This window comes from Passer domesticus, chromosome 1 (genome assembly GCF_036417665.1).
Source record: "Passer domesticus isolate bPasDom1 chromosome 1, bPasDom1.hap1, whole genome shotgun sequence".
Classification (NCBI taxonomy): domain Eukaryota; kingdom Metazoa; phylum Chordata; class Aves; order Passeriformes; family Passeridae; genus Passer; species Passer domesticus.
In genome coordinates this window covers 30,554,107-30,575,033 of record NC_087474.1, presented here as the reverse complement: position 1 = coordinate 30,575,033, position 20,927 = coordinate 30,554,107, and the positions used below count along the sequence as shown (strand labels likewise).

General features: G+C 38.2%; 1 long non-coding RNA gene across 7 annotated transcripts in view; it reads right to left on the bottom strand.

The window, feature by feature from the left end:
- LOC135296038 (uncharacterized) overlaps window positions 1-20,927 on the bottom strand; it is a 44,696-nt gene that overhangs the window by 7,614 nt on the left and 16,155 nt on the right. For 3 of the 7 annotated variants that reach the window (XR_010358099.1, XR_010358094.1, XR_010358102.1), the window contains 2 exons: window positions 4,668-4,731; window positions 1,920-1,959 (listed from right to left, as the gene is read on the bottom strand). This is a non-coding gene — a long non-coding RNA (uncharacterized LOC135296038). Of the gene's footprint in view, window positions 1-1,684; window positions 1,792-1,919; window positions 1,960-4,667; window positions 5,261-16,593; window positions 16,872-17,342; window positions 17,421-20,927 lie in introns of those variants that run through there. The other 4 variants (XR_010358108.1, XR_010358097.1, XR_010358107.1 and 1 more) reach the window with 4 other exon arrangements.

Genomic DNA, 20,927 nt, shown 5'->3' with positions numbered 1-20,927 from the left:
TGGTTTTTTATTATTATTATTGGGGTTTTTTTGTTGTTGTTGTTGTTGTTTTGGTTTGGGTTTGTTTTCTTACAGAGTTTGAAATATTTTCTTTCATCTTGATCTATTCACTTTTTCTCCTTAAACCTGAATGTTTTTCTTCCAGGGCAAAAAAAAATTATAAAACCCCCAAAATTACCTCCTAGTCCATATTTTTATTTTAATTTCTTAAGAATTTGTAATCTTATTTATTTTTGTCTTACTGGAACTGATTCACCCAAACAGTGGAGTTGTTTAATAAACCTTATTCTTGAAAGGTGGCATTTAGAATACCAGTATTACAAAGGATCATATCCTGATAATTAATACTCAAATTTTAAAAAGCAAGCTTGTTGGATTTTGTAAACCATGATCTCACAGTTCTGTTTCGTTTTTGCACCTAGAGAAATAAATGCTAGGAAGATAAAAAGGGGCTTCTGCTATGCAATAGTCTCCTGAAAGTCTGGGGTCTGATTCAGAGGGAGATGCATAATAAACCAGGTAATGCCAATATATTAACAATGCTGAAGTGGTTGTCATGTATGTTCTATAAAGCGTATGCCAAAGAAAAATGCTGGCAAGTGCTGTGTTGAAATATCAGCTTAGTTAAAGGATTCATCATGAACCATTTGTCTTTTACCCTTCCCTCACTAGTCCTGCCAGCAATTCTCTGTCTGCCAAAATGAGAAAGGGACAGCTGCCAAAGGGATGGATTTCAAAGTGTGATTTTTTTTCTTTGTTTGTCTCAGTTTTTCTCCCTCTCCCATATTTTAGATCTTTTTCCCCCCTACAAAATGCAGCATGTTGGATAATAAGAGTTAATAAGGAAAGCTGTTAGCTTTGGAAGCTCTGTTCAGGCTGACTTTTCCCTCAGTTTTTACACAGGAAGACCCATTCTTTCTGACTTCCACTGAATGAATCTCTGTATCCAAAGCAAATTCAAGACATAAAATATGTAATCAGTAGAAACCCCTAGTTTTAGGGTTTTCTATTGATTACAAAGTTAGTAGTCCTGACCCACAAAAACTGGTGGGTCAGGAGTACTAACTTTCTGCGTAACTGTAAAACATCTGTGAATTTGGCTAGTATAGAAGCCTACATAAAATTTATGAAGAGGTTTTCCCTCAGTGTGATGTGTTGAAGGGGTGAAGAAAAGTTTGCTCTTCCCACTAGCACAGGAGAAAGTTGCTGGCTTGGTAGGTAATTGGACCACCTGAGGCTACTGTGACCCAAAAGGACTGACAATATTGGAAGTGGACTTTTTATGTATGGACTAGATTTTCTAGGGATCAATGCAGGATGAGTCTGGAAAAAAGGAAATGCTCCTTCATGACTGCAGCCTGCTGCTTAGGTCCAACAGCTGCCGTGCACCTTCTCTCCCAGTTCCTTCTGCTCCCACATGGTTCCAGCGCATTCCCATTTGACATGTCTGTTTGCTGTAGGCTCCCAGCTCCATATCAGGCATTCCTTGTATGAGAAGTCAAACCAGAGAGTAGCACACTTCCCTTCTACAACATCCTTCTATAAGGAAAATTTCCCAGCACTAACACAAGACCTTGGAGATTTGTCCGGCAAAATTTTTATATGGGGAGGCTCTGAATTGCAGATTTGATGGCATGGTAAGATATTTTTCCCCACTAAAATACCTTTTCAAACTCTCTCTTACTTTCATGTCCTGGGGGCTTATGTCTTCACTCTACAAGTGTTTTCACCTCTCCCCAGCTAATAACATTCTCAAGTAATAGTTTTGATTGCTCAAACTGATGAATGAACCTGTTGGAAACCAAAGAAGTGCTGAGGTGTAAAGATGCCTATGACTTGAAGCCAAGGTCTGCTAAAATGCCTGGGTGAAAAGCCCAGCCAATACTCTCAGTGGGTGGAAGACTGCAGTGTGAACTCACTTCTTGAATTAGATGTTGAGGAATCCATACAGCAGAGGAGCTGTAAGACACAAATGCATAGTAAAATATTGTGCAATGAAAAGTAGTAATTGTGTTTCTCATATAAGTTCTTGTTTTCCTCCTAAGGCTGGCTGTAGAACTATACTTCCTTGGAAATATTTAGTATAAATGGAATATTTGAGTAGGATGGACAACACTACTGATGAATCTAAAAATTGGTCCCCCTCCCATGCAAGCTGGCTTACACAAGGGTCATATAGAAATGCAAATTCCTATGGATGAATGCTGATCTCAATGATAAAGAATAAAAAAATTAATTAGTTTTTATACTGCACCCTGGAGACAACATTTAGACTTAATCTTGCAAATAAACTTGCAATGCCTCACTGTTATTGTCACCAAAGTTTGAGCTATGGCTCACGAAGGCATCCATCATACCTTTGCAAGGCACACAGTCCCCAGGCTATTTAGTGCTGACACTACCAGCCTTTTGTCCCTTCTGCCGTAAACAAAATGGAAGACCCAGAGTTGCCGGCTGTTCAGCAGATAATGGCAGGCTTGCTTTTTTTATAGCTCACCTACCATACTCACGTGCAATTGAATGTGTCTCCCATACACTTCTCTTGCCAATTCTATCTCCAGCAATTATCCCGTCCCAGTACTCCTCTGCAAAGTACCTGCCAATAACGAGGGATTCGCAGGTGGCAGCCACAAAGTGCTGCTCGTCCTTTCTCCTTGCAGGCATCATGTGGTGGCAGCTGAAACGGGGTGCTGCTGGTGTTGTTCACACAGGGGGTCATCACACAGGCCAGGGCAACAACTCTGCCTGTGTTTCACCTGATCCAGCTGACAGTTGTGCTCTCTTTCACCCACTGTCTTCAAGTGAAGATGAGCTCATCAAACTAATCCATCCAACTAATTTTGAGCTACATGCTGATTTTTTCATTTTGCATTTCTCTTAATTTAAAATTCCATTTTGATGTAAGTATTTTGTGTGCAGAAATTTTGAGATTATGTTTTAGCCAGGAAGTGAATATGCTGCTTTTACTAACAACTGAAATTACTCCAGCATCAAGTAGGTCCACTGCTGGGTAAAAATCACATGCTCACAGAATGGCTGGGCTGAAAGGGATAGCAGGATGCCTCTCAGTCAATCTCCTGATCAAAGCAGGTCAAGCTTGAATACCTGCTCTGAGGTTTATACAGTCTGGAAATCTCCATGGATGAGGACTACAAACCCCCTCTTCATCTGCTGCTGAAGAGTCCTCACATGAAAGTGTTCTTTATGTGAAGTCTGAATGCCTCTTTTTTCAGCTTATGCCCCCTCATCCTCTCAGCACACATGACTGTGAGGAGCATGTCCCTGTTCTCAGTAGCCTCCCCACAGGCACTGGTGGGTCACCCCAGAGCCATCCCTTCCCTGGCTATACAAGTTCAGCTCCCTCAGCCTCTTCTCACAGGGCAAGTGCTGCAGCCATGCCTGTCTTGGGGGCACCCCGCTGAACTTGCTGCAGGCTATTCATGTTTTAGGAGTAGGGGGGCCCAAATCTGGATGCAGTTTTGTATATGTATTCAAGTACAGTGCAAAGTAAAGGGGGAATATAATCTAGTGCCTTTTCTTCTGTTAATAGACCCCAGTGTGCCATTTACTTTCCTTAATGGCATAAGGCACCCTGGCTCATGTTCAGCCCACAGTTCACCAACATCTTATGGGCCTTCTCAGCAGAGCTGCCTCTCCATCCAGGCACACCTCAGCCTGGATTATCATAAGGGATTAGTCCATCTCAGATGCAGGACTTGGCATTTGCCCTTGCTGAATTTTGTGAGGTTCCTATTCCATTTCTTGCAGGCAAAGCCCTGAGCGCCTGCCACCAAACAGCAGCAACCTCAGAGAAAGAGATGCCTTCTTCTGTGGCCCACAGCTGCAAAACTGCAGTGCTCAGAAATCAGGGACACCAGTTCATCCTTCCCAATCCCCAAACAAGCTTATTGACTCTAGATCTAGTAGTTCTTCCCACAACTAGGCAGTTTGCTTCTAAAGACAAAGGACTACAAAATCAAAGCATCAAATATTGGATAAACTGCAAGTTAGTAGGCTTTAAAATTTACACTTTTCACCCCACAAAATGCACATAAGACAATTTTTATGAGTAATTTTCTCTCTCTTCAGAAGCCTGTACCCACAACTGCCTATTTTTTGTTTTGCTTTGTTTTGTTTGGGGGTTGTTTGCTTGCTTATTTGGGGTTTTTTATCTGGTAGCAGGATAGAAAAAAACCCATGAAAGAGAAAAAGTCATCAAAGAATATTTTTCCTCTGAAATGCGTGAAATGGCTAGAAATCTGACGATTAGGTAAAGTAATACAATAAGATACACTTTAGTTCCATATTTGTCTTGAGTAAGACAGCCAACATAATGTCTTGCTTTAACACTTTATTCTGAATATTTGCATGATTGTCCTTATTCTTACCCATTGAATTCCACTCAGGGTGGCAAGAGCTTAAACCAGTGACAGCAGGGCACTTTTTAATCAATTCCTTTGGAAAATCACATAGGTCTGTACTGTTCCATACAGAAAACAGAATTAGTATTAGCTGTAATTCAAAGAGACTAATTTTGTGAAGGAGGGGGAGGCTTCTGAACTGTGACAAGTTCTTATGTTAGCTCTCCCAGACTCACCATCTCCTGCACTTATTAAAGGAGGGTGAGTGCTATCACCACAGGGTTTTTCACACCTGCAGAGTCTGACCTGGCATATGCAGCGATGAAAATGGACGCTCACAGTCCCACCTCAAGAGATGTTAGTGCCAAACCTGAAAGAATAAAAACAGGCAAAGGGAAACTGCATCAGCCCAGCATTTCTGGCCTCTGCCTGTCCTAGGGGTGAGTTATTACTTCTCATCCATCAGGCTCTGTGGAGGTTTGTGGTTCAACTCTTTGCATATGCAACTTCACAAGGGCTGTTTGTGTTCGAGTGGCCTCTCGTGAAGAGGTGTAATTCCCATCGGCTTCTTCCTCTTGTTTGGCCAGAGGCTGCTTTTGACCTTTACAGGCTTTGAAATTCGATTCATTTCGTATTACAAAATATCCATTCCTCTGAGCAGTGAATAAACTGTCTTTGAAGTCACCACCTAGGGCTCCTTAAGTGCTTTAGGAAGGAAGTAGAGGTGCCTGCTGACTGCCAGCTTAGTGCTTTGCTTGCTTCCCACGGGAGCACCAAGCAGCACAACCCTGCTTGAGTGGAAGGGGTCTGGAGAAGAACCTGCTCCTGACCTTGTCTGCTCCTCCTCTAGACACAACGCAGTGGACAGCAAGGGCTGCTCATACTGCTGTGATGGGAGTCTGAGGAGAAAGAGGTGGCAAGGCAAAATTGAGACAGGGACAGGGTAATGACATTTCCACAGAGGGAATACTTAAAAATTACTGTCTTTACACCCTAAAATACAATGTAAGTGCAATGGCTATGAAGATTGCTTATAATCACAGTATGACGAGAGGTGGGAAGCAGTTTCTGCAATAACAGTGTTTTGCTTCCTGGGAAAAAATGATTCATTCAACCTTATCCTCAGAGACAACTTTTCAGAAAAATCCATTCATATGCCAATACAAAATCTGGTCTTAAGAGTTGTGTTGTTATAATTGTCATTATTTGGTGCATGCAACTTTGGTCCACTGCAACTGACTGACTTTCTCCACTTTTTCCCTGTTTTTGCTCTCCCTGGGCAAGAAAGCACATTATGTCCACCTTGTTTACCTCCTTCACAGCACTGGAAAAAATCTTAATAAAAAACTCAGTGATATTAGCTGGCATTCAAGGCTGGCATTTGTACAGGTTCAAGTCAGAGCATGTTAATGAGTGCTGAAGTCACATCCTAATGGAGGTACAAGAAGGCAACATGTTGTCCCACTGAGGCAAAACAGATTAACATCATGCACAAAACTATGTTTTGACATCATAAGTTATGTGTGTTAGTTTTAAAGCTTTTGGTTTTGCATTTTTAACTTTTTATTGTCTAGAACTCCCTATGTTGCTCAAAGCAAGCCAAAAAAGGTTGGCACTGCATGTAGCTTGGAAATTAAAAAAAAATTATTATGCAGAACCCTACACTCACTTTATTGTACTGCTGCTGAAGAGGCCTGGGCAAACATACAGTAAACCCATTTTAAAGTCTTTCTTATTAAATCTTTGTAAGAAGTACTAAAAATTCTTAGGCAGATTTTACTGCAAAAACACACATTCACACTGCAGAAACTAATACCATTATTTTTTCAATGTGTTTTCATCAGCTGCATAATATCACACTTTAAGGGACTAATTTTTCATTTCAGTCATATTTTTTCAGTTTAAACATCACTCCAAACATTCAAAACAAGTTGATTTCTTTGCATACTAACAGCATTTGAAATAACTCAGGCCACCTCAAAATCCAAGTGGTAAAGTGTGTTTTAAGCGCACAAACTGACTGAATGGGAACCATTCACCCCAGATCCAATTATGAGACATTGGATAACAATTGAGCACATTCTCCTTTGACATGACACAAGACATTGCCTTTTGCTAATCTGCTAGAAGTATTACAACAGATTCTGGGATTTGTAGATGTTGTGCATGGCTGATGTGGGAGAGCTCAGGTCCATACCCACCTCCCTCCATTTCCACTCAGGAAATGTGGAAAAACTGGAGTCAGCAGGCACAAAAAGATGGAATTCAGCCACACTCACCCAACTGTCTCAAAGGCAGGTGCCTGTGACTGAGCTAAATATGTTACATTACTGCTATAGTCATCAAAAGCAGTGCACACCTCCAAAATATGACTCATCTGGACTATTTTAGGATGTGGTGAGTCACCATATATTGATTTATAGTTCCTCTTCATAGATTCCTATAAACAGAGGCCAGGGTGACTAATTTATACTATTATATCTGTCTTTTAAGTGTTTAAAAATTAGGAATACAAAATCTCTTGTAAAATAAAGGCTCTCTTAAATCTGCTGAAGCTGTTTTACTACTGTTGCAAGGTTTAGAATTGGAAATATTCTCTTTTTCTCAACACTTTTTCTGCAGAGAAACCACATTGTGATTCACAATAAGAAAAAATAAGATTTTTCCTTAGGAAGATTTTGATTATGAAAAGAAAATATCCTAGTTACTGTATGTATTACATTACATCTACCTTAGCATTAATTAAAAAAAATACTAATTCAGTACTGATCCATGACATATACAAACAGTCTTTTATCTTAGTTCATTTAAGCTCTTTATGGTGACCACTTGTCCCCCATCCTCTGTGTTTTTTTATTTTTCTGGTGGTTTTTGTCTCTGATGTTTGGCATAATCAAATAAATAATCATTATAATTTACACGATGCCAGTTTTTCACATGGGATTATCTAAATCAATATTGAGAAAAAAAATTAAACTGTCTCTCAGATCCAGAACAAAATGACAAGATACAGCAAAGCAGTATTGCCAAATTTAAAGTTCCAGATTTGGGGTAGAATTACATCTTTGTCTTACACTGATACTGAGAACCTAAGATAAAATATCTGAAACATCTAAGGAAGCCAGCTGGAATCACACATGAAACTAACCTGGAAAGATGGACATTGTTGTCTGTCAGTCCTATATTTTCATTGAGAGTGAAGAAGAGAAAGAAAAAAAGGGGAAAGAATTCCAGATAGAATATCATATACCAGCATTAGAAAAAAAAAATCTTTCAAAAGAAAATCCACAGGGAAAAAAAAAAAAAGTTTGTTTGGAAAAAGAATTCTGACTGCAAAAACACAGTTGTAACTGTACGTTGTTTTAAATGGAAATATAAATTAATCTGTGTGAGGGAAGGGAAGGGAAGGGAAGGGAAGGGAAGGGAAGGGAAGGGAAGGGAAGGGAAGGGAAGGGAAGGGAAGGGAAGGGAAGGGAAGGGAAGGGAAGGGAAGGGAAGGGAAGGGAAGGGAAGGGAAGGGAAGGGAAGGGAAGGGAAGGGAAGGGAAGGGAAGGGAAGGGAAGGGAAGGGAAGGGAAGGGAAGGGAAGGGAAGGGAAGGGAAGGGAAGGGAAGGGAAGGGAAGGGAAGGGAAGGGAAGGGAAGGGAAGGGAAGGGAAGGGAAGGGAAGGGAAGGGAAGGGAAGGGAAGGGAAGGGAAGGGAAGGGAAGGGAAGGGAAGGGAAGGGGGCTTTTCAGTTGTACCAGTGATGCAGTGATGCCCTAAGCCTTCACTGCTACTCCTGGAAAAGATTCAGCTCCAGTGTTTGTGTAGGCTGCTGCACCAGTGTTGCTCCCTGCTATAACACTGGGTGTTAAAATCTCCCCTAGGAAGCCAATCCGTCCCAGCAATGGTTGTTGCTGCATGGCAGCACCTTTCTGAAGACCCCCTTTTGGTAAGCAGCCACTTTCCATGGTCACAGAGCCACAACAGTGCTTGCAAAGGCAGTGACAGTTGTCACTGCCAATACAACAACAATCATGCTGTTTCAAGATATAGATTACGTGGGTGTTTGGAGGTTTTTGGTTTTCTTTAACTTAAGCAAATTTTACTTTTAGCTACTTTAGAGATGTAAAGATGTCACATTCCTGTAAGCCTTGGTTGTCTCATTTTTGGATAATTTCCCTTGTTTTTCTGTAAAGATAAGGTGTTGAAATTTGTTTATGGTTTGTGTCAAGCAATGCTTTGCAAAGGCAAACAGAATATTCATGCTGCAGATCAGTTTGTGCACACAATATACGGACAAATGACACTGGGTGCTAGAAAGTGTTGCTCAATTGCCAAAGGCTCTTTCTTTTGTCACACATGGAAAAGCATTATTAAATATAGCACCTATATTACCATGGTGCCTAGTAGTCAGGGAAGAATCTGTCATTGGGTGTCTACTGCAAGCTACCTGTTTGAAAAGGATTTCTGCCTTTGGGTATTAAAAACTTGTCCCTGTTCTGACCAGACCCACAAGATGGGAAATATTCCATTAGTAACTAAAACATGCATGACAACTTATTTTTATTTTTTAAGCTAAAAGAATATTTAAAAATCCCATTTATTCCTGCACAGTAACTCTCTGTTGTGTGTTCATCAGCATGGAAGGAATAAATGGAGGCCACAGTGTAATAGAGCTTTTCTCTAAGAAGTCCTGTATCATGTTAAAAGCTGATGCAAACCACAGGGACTTCCAGGCATTGAGAGAAAATAAAAAAGAAATATTGAGCAATCGGTATAAAATTCAGAGTGCAAAATATCAAATAAAGAGAATTTTAATTAGTAGAAAATCTCTACCTATATACATTTCCAAAATACAGGTCATTTTAAAGAGATGCAAAAATTATTAACATAAAGAGCTGTGCTAACAGAATAGTTTGAAAAATTGTTCTGTGGAACAAAAGTTGAATTGTTCCTTTGTGCATGTGTTGATTTCTATCCTTCCTTATTCAAGAAAAGAAAAAGTTAAATAAAAAATTTATACCATATGTCATCTGAACATTCTCTGATTCCAAAATCTAAAGTTTCACATATATTATACATGCAAAATTTGAAAAAGAGCCCTTTCTTCTTAATAAGACAAGCTAGGAGTCTCAGTCCATTTCCTGTTGCATTTTGAGCATTTGACCAATTTAGATATTTTTTTCAGGTACTAGATCTATACGTTTTTTAGTGACATGAATAGAGAGAACAGACCTTAAGGAACAAACCTGAAGAAGAAAAAACAGTGTACATTTAGACCTTGGAAGTATCCTGACAAAATAGATATAACTAAAACATATCAAATGTTATGCTTTTTTTCCAGCCATAATTTTAGAAATTAAATATCTGTCTGACCTTAATCTCACAAGCCTCTGAATAAATTCCACAATAGATTGCATTTTTTATCCAGACCTCCCCATTAGCTACGTGACCATATTTTTCAGAATATCTACTCCTTTGTTACTAGAATTTATCCCTTGCATTGTTAAAAGCACAGAGGAGAAACAACAGGTTGGGAGTGTTCATCACCTGCATCAGTGACAGCTACAATGAGCACAAATTTCACAAAGGGATTCAAAGTTCACATATTCCTGCACTGTGATCTCACACTGAGAAAAGAGAAAATGTACTCATTGTAGCTGTCACCACTTTTCAGCCTCTTCATGTTGCCTTTTTAATTTATCATTTACAGCAGCATTGGCCTAATAACAGCACTGCTTTTCTCTTGGGCAATTTTATAATGCTTTTGCAGATTCTTACTAGCTTCACTTCTTCTGAAACAAGATTTTTATTTATTTAAAATAAGAGAATAAATGTCAGGTTAAGCCCAGCTGAATAGCAAAAAATGGATGAGTGTTAGTTACTTCATCCCAAATTATATGTCTGGATATGATGGAAATGCATCACTTGTAGTACAAATAGACACATCCTCCACAATTTCAAGGAATGTAACCAAAACAAATAGGAATTTGCCCAGAGAGATGTAGCTGCATTAGCATACTGTTCTCTCAGACAGCCCTATCACCACATCATGTATTCTTTCAAAACAATAGTGCACCAAATATTTATACCTATCCTGCTCTGGCTGCCTTAAATCACCACGATGATGCTGGTGTTGGACTTTTAGGAAATCATTGTTTTTAACTGCAGGACATTTGCTTCAGTGAATCACTCAGGGAGGGAGAGAGGTTTTGACAGGTTTTCTGAAGTAACCTTCAGAGATGAACTTGGAAGCCAGTTACTTCCGTTTAAGATGCTGTCCTGCTGTAAAAACCCAAGTCTTTAAATGGCCACATCTGTTGTTTCAAAGCATTTTCCCTGTGAGGTGTTTGTACATTATCCTCACTACTACATCTAGAGCATGAAGTATAGCTCAATGAATAGCTAACTGATGATTACATTTATGAGTAAAGACTACTCATAGCAGACAGCTACTTCCTACAGGTGACAAGCAATCTTTGGCTAGGGCTTCACCTGACTAGTCATTTTGGGATATGATCACAAGGGCTGGAGACTGATGAAATTATCCTGTCCAACATCAAACACAAAGTGGTTGTAAATCAGCTGAGGCTGTGGCAGGAGTAGAACAACTCATTCTTTATGCAGCACTGGCAGCTCTTTCACCTAGTGGCTACATTAAGAATCCTAACAATGTCATTAAATGACCCCAGGAAGAACTTGGCAAATTTTTGTTATTGACTTTTGTATGAATTTAGCATTGATTGAAAGTGGGGGGAAAATCCTGTGAAACAAAAAGCCGTGTTATTCTAAAGCAATAAAATGGTTTATTGGTGGGGCTGGAGTGTACTGGGACAATACTTGCAAGATACATACATAAAATATGCCTGTTGTAACTCTGTTTGACCTTGCAGAGCCATCTAGGTGCTTAGCTGACATACCATTACAATATCCCAAAGGCTTGCTCAATAAAAAGAAAATGATAAAAGTCTGACCTCGGCAATACAACCTTTTCTTCACACAGAATAAATAATTGTTTTTCAAAACAAATCTAAGCCAGAAAGCATGTATCTGCTGCTTCTGACCTGACACAGACATGATGTAAAGAAACACATTTTAGGAAAGAATTTGGATGTTGTATTTAGAGAAGCTCAGATTAACAAATATATCCATAGTTAATATGCTTAGGAGCTTATTTCTGAGATTCCTGCTGCTGCTAGACACAATAACTAAATCTGCCTACAAACAATAAAATTATTGAAAAAATGTATTCTATATAACTACAGGGGCAATAAAAAATTATCTTGTAGACATAAAATCTTCATTAGAGAAATATATTCTCAGGAAAAAAAAAAAAAAACAAAACAAAAAAACCCCAAAAAAAACAAAAACAACCAAAACCACCAGACCTACTAACAAGACTACCCAGGGCAGTCAGAAATTCAGTAAAGCCCATTGTTTTGGTTTTTGCAAGGACACATCTGCTGCACAAGAACACCAGAGCAGATTTGAAGAAAAAGAAAAATGCATATTGTGATCAGCTACTTTGTTTGGGAGTAAGGATGGAAATTTTGTTTGTACATTTGTATATACTTTATCTCCTTTATCTAATTCCCCAGCCTGCTCTCCCCTTCCCTCTCCAACAGTGTTTTGCCCATCTATTAACAACCAGGCTTCCAAGTAATACATGTTTCAGCTCTGTTAGGTTTTGTCACTGGATGCCTCAGAATGCCCTCAGAATCATTTGTAGAGCATTTAGGATACTAGATGTTCAACACAGCTTGCACAAGTTTCTAATAAGGTCATTGTGAATTCAGTTTAGTAATGCAGACCTGTTTGCCTAGCAGGGAGTGGGGGGAACATCTGACTCCTCAAGGGCTTTCATTTTGATCAGTGGAATTACAGGCCTTGTTTCAATATTTATACATAGCTGTGTACGGAATGATTGCTCTATATTTTTGCAGCACATAACATGTGTATAGTGCACCCAATCCATGTATTTTTATAAAAAGCTCTATTTCATAACATGCTTCCCAAAGTTAGTTCTTCTCTATATCTTCTTGCCTCGATTCACATAACAGAAATCCTCTCTCCCCTGCCCAGCTAGAAAAGAATCTCCTCCTCACCAAGACTTTCCCAAACTTCTCTAAAGAATAAAAATACTGAAGGGGGGAAAACAGATTCCCTTGAGGGGAAAACATCAAGGGAAAGAAATAAATGGATGGAACAGCAGTCCTCCAATAAGCCAAAGAAATGTATTTTCCAAGTGCTTTCTTGGATGGCTATTTTTGTGCTCTCTCTCAGCAGCACTCCTTTGGCACTTCCACTTTAATTGCCCTGCACTTTGTTTGTGCAAGGTACATGCTGGCTGGCCGCCAGCGTTGGCTGAGATTCATCTTGTCACCACACTGTCTAACAGCAAGTACAGAACAATATCCCAATTAGATCCCTAAATGCTGGAAACATGAGACACCTCTGTTACGCTGCTCTGGAAGCCAGAGGCAGGAAGTTTTGAGAAATAGATTAACAGTGTATATTCATTCTGATCTTTTGCACCATAACAGTAAAAGGTGCAAAAAAATTTTTTTTCAATATTATAAATCATGGTAGTGATTCTGCATTAGGGCTTCCAGTGTGGGTTAGAGGGGACTGAGTTTAGTGCCCTCCTATGTAGGTCTGGGTCATTAGGAGATTTATCATTTTACCTTTCATAAGATCACATGTAAAAATTACAATCCCATCATCATTTTTCCTGAAGATTCCTTGTTATATTTTTTAATAAAGGGATTTTTTTACCTCTCACTATAAAAATTTTATCTGCAAGCCTTGTGGACTATTTCAAAGGAGAAATGTTTAAAGTTCTGCTCCACTAAGTTATTGCTGAAGTGTAAAGAGATCTGGGGAAACCTTCATGGTAAAATATACGAAATTTAGAACACTGCTTATTGTGAAGAATCTGACTTGGAAAATTTCCTTCTTGCTCTTTTTTTTTTCCTTAATGCTGCCATAGGAAATGACTAAACAATTACATTAGGCTTTCCAGAGTAGGTTCTGATCTTTATTGCTGCATTTTGTCTGTTCCAATCACCTTTCCTTGCATTTTTAAGGAAAAATAAAACATAAAAATTGAAAATAATTTACATATCTCGCCTTTTTTTTTTCTAAAACTCACATTTCCTCTTTATTCTCCCATTAAAAATGCACTGACCTAGACACTTTTGCAATCCTGCTTGAAAAACAAAGTGAATTGGACATCCTGCATCCTTCCCAACTTGCTCCCAGTGTCTCAGGAATAAACACTGAAGAGACAACAATTTAACTCTTGGGCCCTACAGTTTCCCAGGAGAATTTGGTGCTTGAACCAGCAAAAGGCAAAGTTATTTTCTAGTTTGGGATGCTATGGATGCACAAAGGAAAAAGGCTGAAGCCCCATGGATGTCCTTGCACTTGCTACTCAGTGTTCCACTTCCCATGTACAACAAATTGTTTTGCTGCAAAGGATTCATATATGAGTCCCAGATGTCTGAAGGGCAAACAGTTTTCTAGTTCACAACTAATTTTTAAATCTTTCACACAAGCCCTAAATCTCCTGGATAACGTTCTCACCTTGCTTTACTTGTGGAAATGTTGCAGATGTTTTAAGCACTCACATCATGAGGGGGAATAAGGAGCACAAAATCTTGCATTTGGAGGAGGCTGAGCAAAACTGATCCAACACAGTTGTACTGGATGATATATGAGGCATCTTTCCTTTGAGCAAATTTCTGTGGTTGTGATAGAAAAGAAGCCACAGAATTTCTTTGACTTGGCAGACTCTTATCAACCTAATAGTCTTGAACTCTAAAACACAGACGTACTTGCTTCTATCTTTTCTGTCTGCAAAAATTATTTACAAAATGCGTGCACAAAGAGGATAAAATGGAAAGGGAAGGTGAAAGTTTTAGCCTAGACTAAGACCAGGAAGGTGCTTTTAGCATAGGGCCTGCCTACAGAAATGGGGGAAGAAGGAAGTCCTCTGCCATCTCATCCTTGTCCCACACAAGAAGAGCATGGAGTATTTGCTCTGCATGAAGTAAATTTTCACTCCTTCTTTCCCTGTGTGAGCTCGACAGACAATGGTGGGGCAGCTGAGGCCACTTACTCTGCCTTATAAGGAGTCTCTGCCTCTTATTTACCTTCTCTGTCCTTTCCACTCTTGTGCTTCTTGTCTGTGGACAACACAGAGCAGGCAAAAAGGTCTCACCATTTCAGTGCAAATGGTGTGGGTTTGATATCAAAGTGTGATCCACATTTTGGTGAATATATCCAAAATCCTGCTCGACTGTCACTGACACCCACACTGGGGTTTCTCTAAGGCCCTCCTAATCCGGTTTCATGCAATTGTTTTGCAATTCCCATCATTCCTGCAACTCTCCAAGTCCTATAATCACAGACACTTCTCTCTCCTCATTAATAAAATCCCCAATGATACTGCATCCAACTTTCAGACAGTGGAAAAAAATTGCCTTAAGGGAAGATTTTGTCATAGCACTTATAAGAAAAATATATGTAATACCAGGATGCATATTAAAACAAAAGGTTATATGGCATATATCTTAAATTTTGATAATAGGTAAAAGTGCATGATATCATAGAAAATTCACCCACATTAATCTCTGGTTGAGCTCTAGATAATGACCGGGTATGCACAGTCTGTCTATGTGGGCCCCCTAATCTTTAAGGAGATTCAATTGGTTATAATTAAAGGTTTCAACCAAAATACTAAAAAGAAAGATACAAACTGTCTTTTCCCAAAAGACCTAGACTGCAGAGTGTAAACTACTGCTTGTTTTACTGCTTAGTGAAGAAATTAATAGATTTACGATCAATTCAAGACTTAACAACTTAAAAATTTGTGATTTACCCTGTAGCCTTTTTTTTTCATGGTTTATAGATGTAAAATTATATTCTAATATACTATGTGCAATACTGAGCATATTAATGGCTTAAAAATAATAATAGCCATTTAGAGGAGCTTTCTTTGCATGTAGGTTAAGCAATTTAGTTGAGTTTACAGTAAAGTTGAAATGTGAGTTACTAAGCTGAGCCATTCATTTAATGTGGTAGCCATAAATTATTGTTCATATCTGTACCTGTCATGATTCCAAGGAATAAAATCTTCCAGTTAGTTGAAAATTATGTCAGCCAAATAAAAAGAATGGTCATGGTCTTGTATCTAAAAAAGCGGATTTTTAAAACTTGTCTTAAGTACAACTCAATTTTTAATAGAATTCTGAAGACGTTTACCTTGCATGCCAAAAGTAAATAGTGAAGTCAAGATGAAAGGAAAAATAAGACATTCTTGTAGTGTCTTAATATTTTTGTTACATTCTTGTAATATCTTAATACTTCCTTCTTTTACTGAATTTGTATCTTTACAAGATACAAATCTTTACAGATACAGATCTTTACAAGTTTCCCTGCTTTGAGTGAATAAATTTCTTTGTGAAAGACTTGTGCAAGAAACAAGAAAAATTATCTAAATTTACAGCATATGAAGAAGAGTTTGAAAGATTAAAAAATTTAATAATGTTTAATCCATGAAGATTCAGAATCTGCACACGTGTTGCAGCCCATTAAAATCAAGCCTTCATGCAGGATTATAACTGATCACACAGAGTAAACAAGTAATTTTCATACAAACAAGGTTTGCATGTACTTGATGTAAAATATATTTACAGCTAAAACTTATTTGAAACTTGTAGCATCTCTGTACTTGCTACAACAGATAAACAGATTTCTTCAGACTGGCTTTTAAATATTATTCTTGTCAGCAATCTCAATTTAAACCTTTCTCACAGAATTTCTCACTTTAAACCTTTCCTCTTTATCCCCCTCATAAGCTAATGAATCACAGACTCAATTAGGTTGGAAAAGACCTCTGAGATTATTGAGTCCAACCTTTGGTCACCAAGTCCATCCTTTAAATTAAGGAAATAATAACATACAAATATTATATAGCAACAGTTTATCAAATTAATAATTATTTTATATCATATATTAATTATAAATTAATTAAATACACAGTATTAACCTAATAAACGATGCATTACAACCAGATCTTGTATTTTCTTATGATAAGATTATTGAAGAACAATTGTGATAGTTACTAGCCATTTAGCAAATTACTTCAAGTAACTAGTATTGTAGTCATAAGAAAAAGAGAAAAATTTTAGAAGTGTGGTTTACTTAGTTATATATGACATTCTTCAGTAGAAGAAAAAGCTTTACTTTGTGACAGCACAGAGATGATTCTGACAACGAGACTTGTGCTCCACAAGGATGGCATCTCATTCCTGCTGGTGTAGAACTCTCAGTCCAGTGTTGGGAAGGAGAGATCATGGTTTGGTGGCTCACTTGCATCTAGGTCTTCCCAGCAGTGACATAAACTTATGTAGCTGATCTTATCTTACACAGCCCCACCCTTGTCTCTGTTGATGAGGAGCAGCTGAAGTTCACAAATGAAGTTCACTATTTAATTTATTTTGAAAGGATTATGTAGGACTATGTAGACCCTGCATTTCTACTTCTTCACCTAGCTCAGGGAAAGTAAAATGCTTCTGGTTTATGTCCAAAAGATAAATATAGAGAGATGAAAAATCAAATAAAACTCCTGCACTGTGATAAAATCCTGAATGAATAAAGCAATAATAACTAAGGCTTTCCTAAAGGAGCACAATCTGGCTATCTTAGTCTGTGCCCCAGTGATACACTAGCACAAAGGAAATACATATAAATCTCTCCAACTGTCAAATGGTTTTAAAAGTTTTGCTGTTGTATTGTAAAAATTCCACCTATGCACTCTTCTCTAGTTTCTCACAAACCTGACTGCTCTGAGCATAATTCTGCCCTAGGCTCCATTACCTAAACAAAACCCACATCAGCTGCCTGGAATGTGAGTGGATCATTCTTGAGGACCTTATAGAAACCTGGGTGGTGTTGTTCACTGAGATATGTGAGATGATATTGCTCCTTCCTACCTCGATTAATCTCATCTTGCAAAAAAGGTCACACTTCAGCCCTCCTCCTTATTGCTTCTTCCCCCCTCTTTCTTCTTACTAAAAAAAAAAAAAAAGTAACTTCACTTTATTAATAAACTTAGGAAGGTTCTTGGAGAATTTCAGCTGGGGTTAATGCAGCTCAAGCAGAGCTCCCCCACTTCTGCTAGGGCAATACAGATTTTGCCTCCTTCCTGCACATATCAACTGATTGAGTTGCATGTATCTATAGATTCTGTATGTACTGCCACGGCATCAGGTTTATGATCCTGTCCCTCCCCTCAGCTATCTCCAAAATGAAAACCTCAAAACAGTTTATTCTTATGCAGAGGATGGAGAAGAGAGAAAGAAGTGTAGTGCAGGAGGGAGGGGAGGAAGCGAGGAGAGGGAGTAAAAGTAGCGCTAGTCTTTGCACCTGTGGTCTTTAAGTAAACTCTGTTTTCATGATGCCTGAAAGCTTACATTCTGCAAAGTTTTTAATTTTATTTTTGATAACAGTGCCCAGAACAGCCAACCCAGTGAGTGAGAAAAAAAATCAGTTGTGTACGATAACAAATGGATTTCTGCCAATGACAGGTCATGATACAGAAAAAAATTCTGTGATGACCCTCTTTCCTCTGCTCTCATTTATCTCTTACTGGTGACCACTGATAGATTTCTGTTGTATGATTTATTGCAGAAAAACACCACCTAGAAATGGGCTTTTGATAAAATTGTTCAAGGATTCCTGGACAATAAATCCTAATCTTTACATGCATGCTGCAAGATGTTTCACCTTTCTTATGCTATAAATAATATATGCCAAATGTGATAATAAATCCATACATCTAAGCTCTATCTGTGTGGTTTAAGAAACAAAATTACAATATGTAAGCCTGATATTAATAACAGCTATATAATGCCAGGAATATTGATGGCAATATTTGTTTATTTGTGATCCAAATTTCCAGTGTTGTGCTGTACTGAAATTTCATTGCTTTTATCAGCCTGGATGGTTATCTTCTGTAAGGAAATCTGTGATAAACACAACAGGCACTAGCTGGCTTGAATCAACAAAGATGTTTCTGTAGGTCTGCCAAGAACCTCAGCTGAAATTTTCAAATATAGTCTATGCAAAGATCGCACTTCATAATTAATCATCTACAGTAGGAAGTGTCTGATAGCATCTGTCACCTCCCTGTGACCCTACAACTGTTACAGTGGGGTGAAATGGGCACCAGCCCAGCATTTAAAGCTCTTTACAAACTACAGGCTCAAGGTCAGGGTCTGGCGTAATTTTACTCCACAGTGGGAATGAAGCATAGCTTCTGTCTAGAGCATGTGTGCTGTGGTATTTGGTTTAAGCCTAAAGACTCGCTTTAATTATTGAGTCCTATACAAGCTAGAAAATATTGGAAGCATCTTTCCCAGACAAAGCGAGCAAGCCCTTACCCAGGATATGAAAACAGGCAAATCAACTCTTTGCAGTCAAAGCTTATCATTTGGGATTTGGGAAAGAAGAAATTACATCACAAAAATAAGAATAATGATGATTGTAAGAGACAAGACAAAAAATTGTAAGAAAAGAATGAATTACAGAAAAATAACAACCTCAATGAAACATACTTCTCTTAGTTTTTGTTTCTGTAGAGATAAAACCGTTTTTTTGCTGTTTTTACAAGAAGGATGCACCCAATTTTTACAGATTTTTCTGATTTTTTTTCTTAAATTTTAGCATTGCAATATTTGGCTGCTTTTTTATTTCCTGCCTAAGGGAAATAAAATATCTGCCATGCACCTGTGCAAAAGAGAGTATGTTACTGCAGTCTTTTCCACACTCATAGAGGATTTTCTGTTAACATCTGTGAAAGAGGAATGTATTCAAAGCAGGAAAACAACTGTGTTAAATTGGTCACTGAAACTTAAGGAATGGTAATACTGAAGTACTGAAGGAAAAAAGACTGGGAAAATATGCAAAAAAAAACCCCTTTAATTGGAAGGGGCCAAGCCACATAAACAGTGTGTTTGATTTCAGCTGTGTCCTCTGATCTATACTGAAGGTCAAAGAAGGAAATGCCATAGAAGTTATGATTATGTGAAATGAAGTGAGAAACAATGATTTGGCGTAATAAATACCTCCTGCAACTAGAGAACGTTCTGCTCACTGAAATTGTCTCCCAGGTGTCTGCCTGTCTCCCGGACACATGGATAATCCCAGGCTAAAATGACAGTGAGGCATGTTGTTTTCAGAAATACATGGCTAATGTTGGTTTATATGAAAGAAAACTCACCTCATGGCTCTAAAATACAGCAGAAACAGATCCTTTCTTTTTTTGCATGAGTCAAAACATCAGCTTTCCACCTTCAATTCCAGGATTTTTCAGTCGGCCATAAAAACCTTTGTGATTTTCGTGATAAATTCCTCTGTCCTCTCAGATGCAAGACAGACTAAACTACTCCTGTACTTGAACCATATCCTAAAGGGCACTTATTTCTCTACAGGCAACAACTCTGACAATTCTGAGAGGAAAATCTTCTGACAAAGCATAAGAGGCCATCAATGCTTTGCTGTCATGCTACTGCACTTGCAGTTTATGAAACTATTGAGCTCAATTTATTGTTTTTACAAATGGACCCCAGATTCATTCTGGGTTCAGATCTGTTTCTCAGATCAGGCATTCTGTTCTCCCCTATGCCAGTAAGAAAAGCACGTCCTTCACCGGTGTCCCCCAGCTATCCAATTCACTTCTCTGCAGCAACTGTGGCCCGAAATACCAGTATGTTTCCAGGACCATTAGCAGATCCCATATCCATACTGAAGATATAAGGCCATGTCCACTTCACCCTCCCCAGGGAGTTGAGCTCACCTTGGTGTATTTTTAATGTCCATGGATAATAGGGATCTATTTACTCATGGATGGTACAGACAGTTTTGAGCGTGCACATAGTAATGCTGGTGACCTTCCAAGAGCATTAGACTACTGTAGCACTTTATTCTCCTTTAGCCATTTGTCTTATTTATGTAGAAAAGCTTTTTCAACATTCTTTAAAAAATATGGATTGAAAATATTTAGAAACCAAAATAACCCAAAAGTTAGGTTGAAGTAAAACTGTGAGCTGAACTCAAAGATTCCTGGGAAATGGCTGTTTGTTGCTTTTGTTTGTTTGTTTGTTTTGGTTTGGTTTTGTTTTTGTTTGTATCTGAAAAGTTGTGGGGTTTTTTTTTTGTTTCTTTTTTTAGAAAATAAAAAAATAACCTGATAGATATGTACTACTGTGTATATTTTTAACACATTGTGTAACATAACCATACATTATTATTAATTCTTGTAGCAGAAATTTCATTAAGATTTTCAGCTGGATTACATGACAAATTTATCAAAGAAGGCAGTTTAAAACTTGAGTACTAAATATATCAATAGAAAATTTATCCAAGGAATTTTTTCTGTTTCAGTGATCAGTTCCATTGACAGTTGCAATAAATTGTACACCCACACAGGCATAAGCTCTTCAGAAGTAAATACTACCTTGTATGGCCATTGTAATTTTAAAAATTAAAATACACTGTGATTATTTAATTTAATTAAA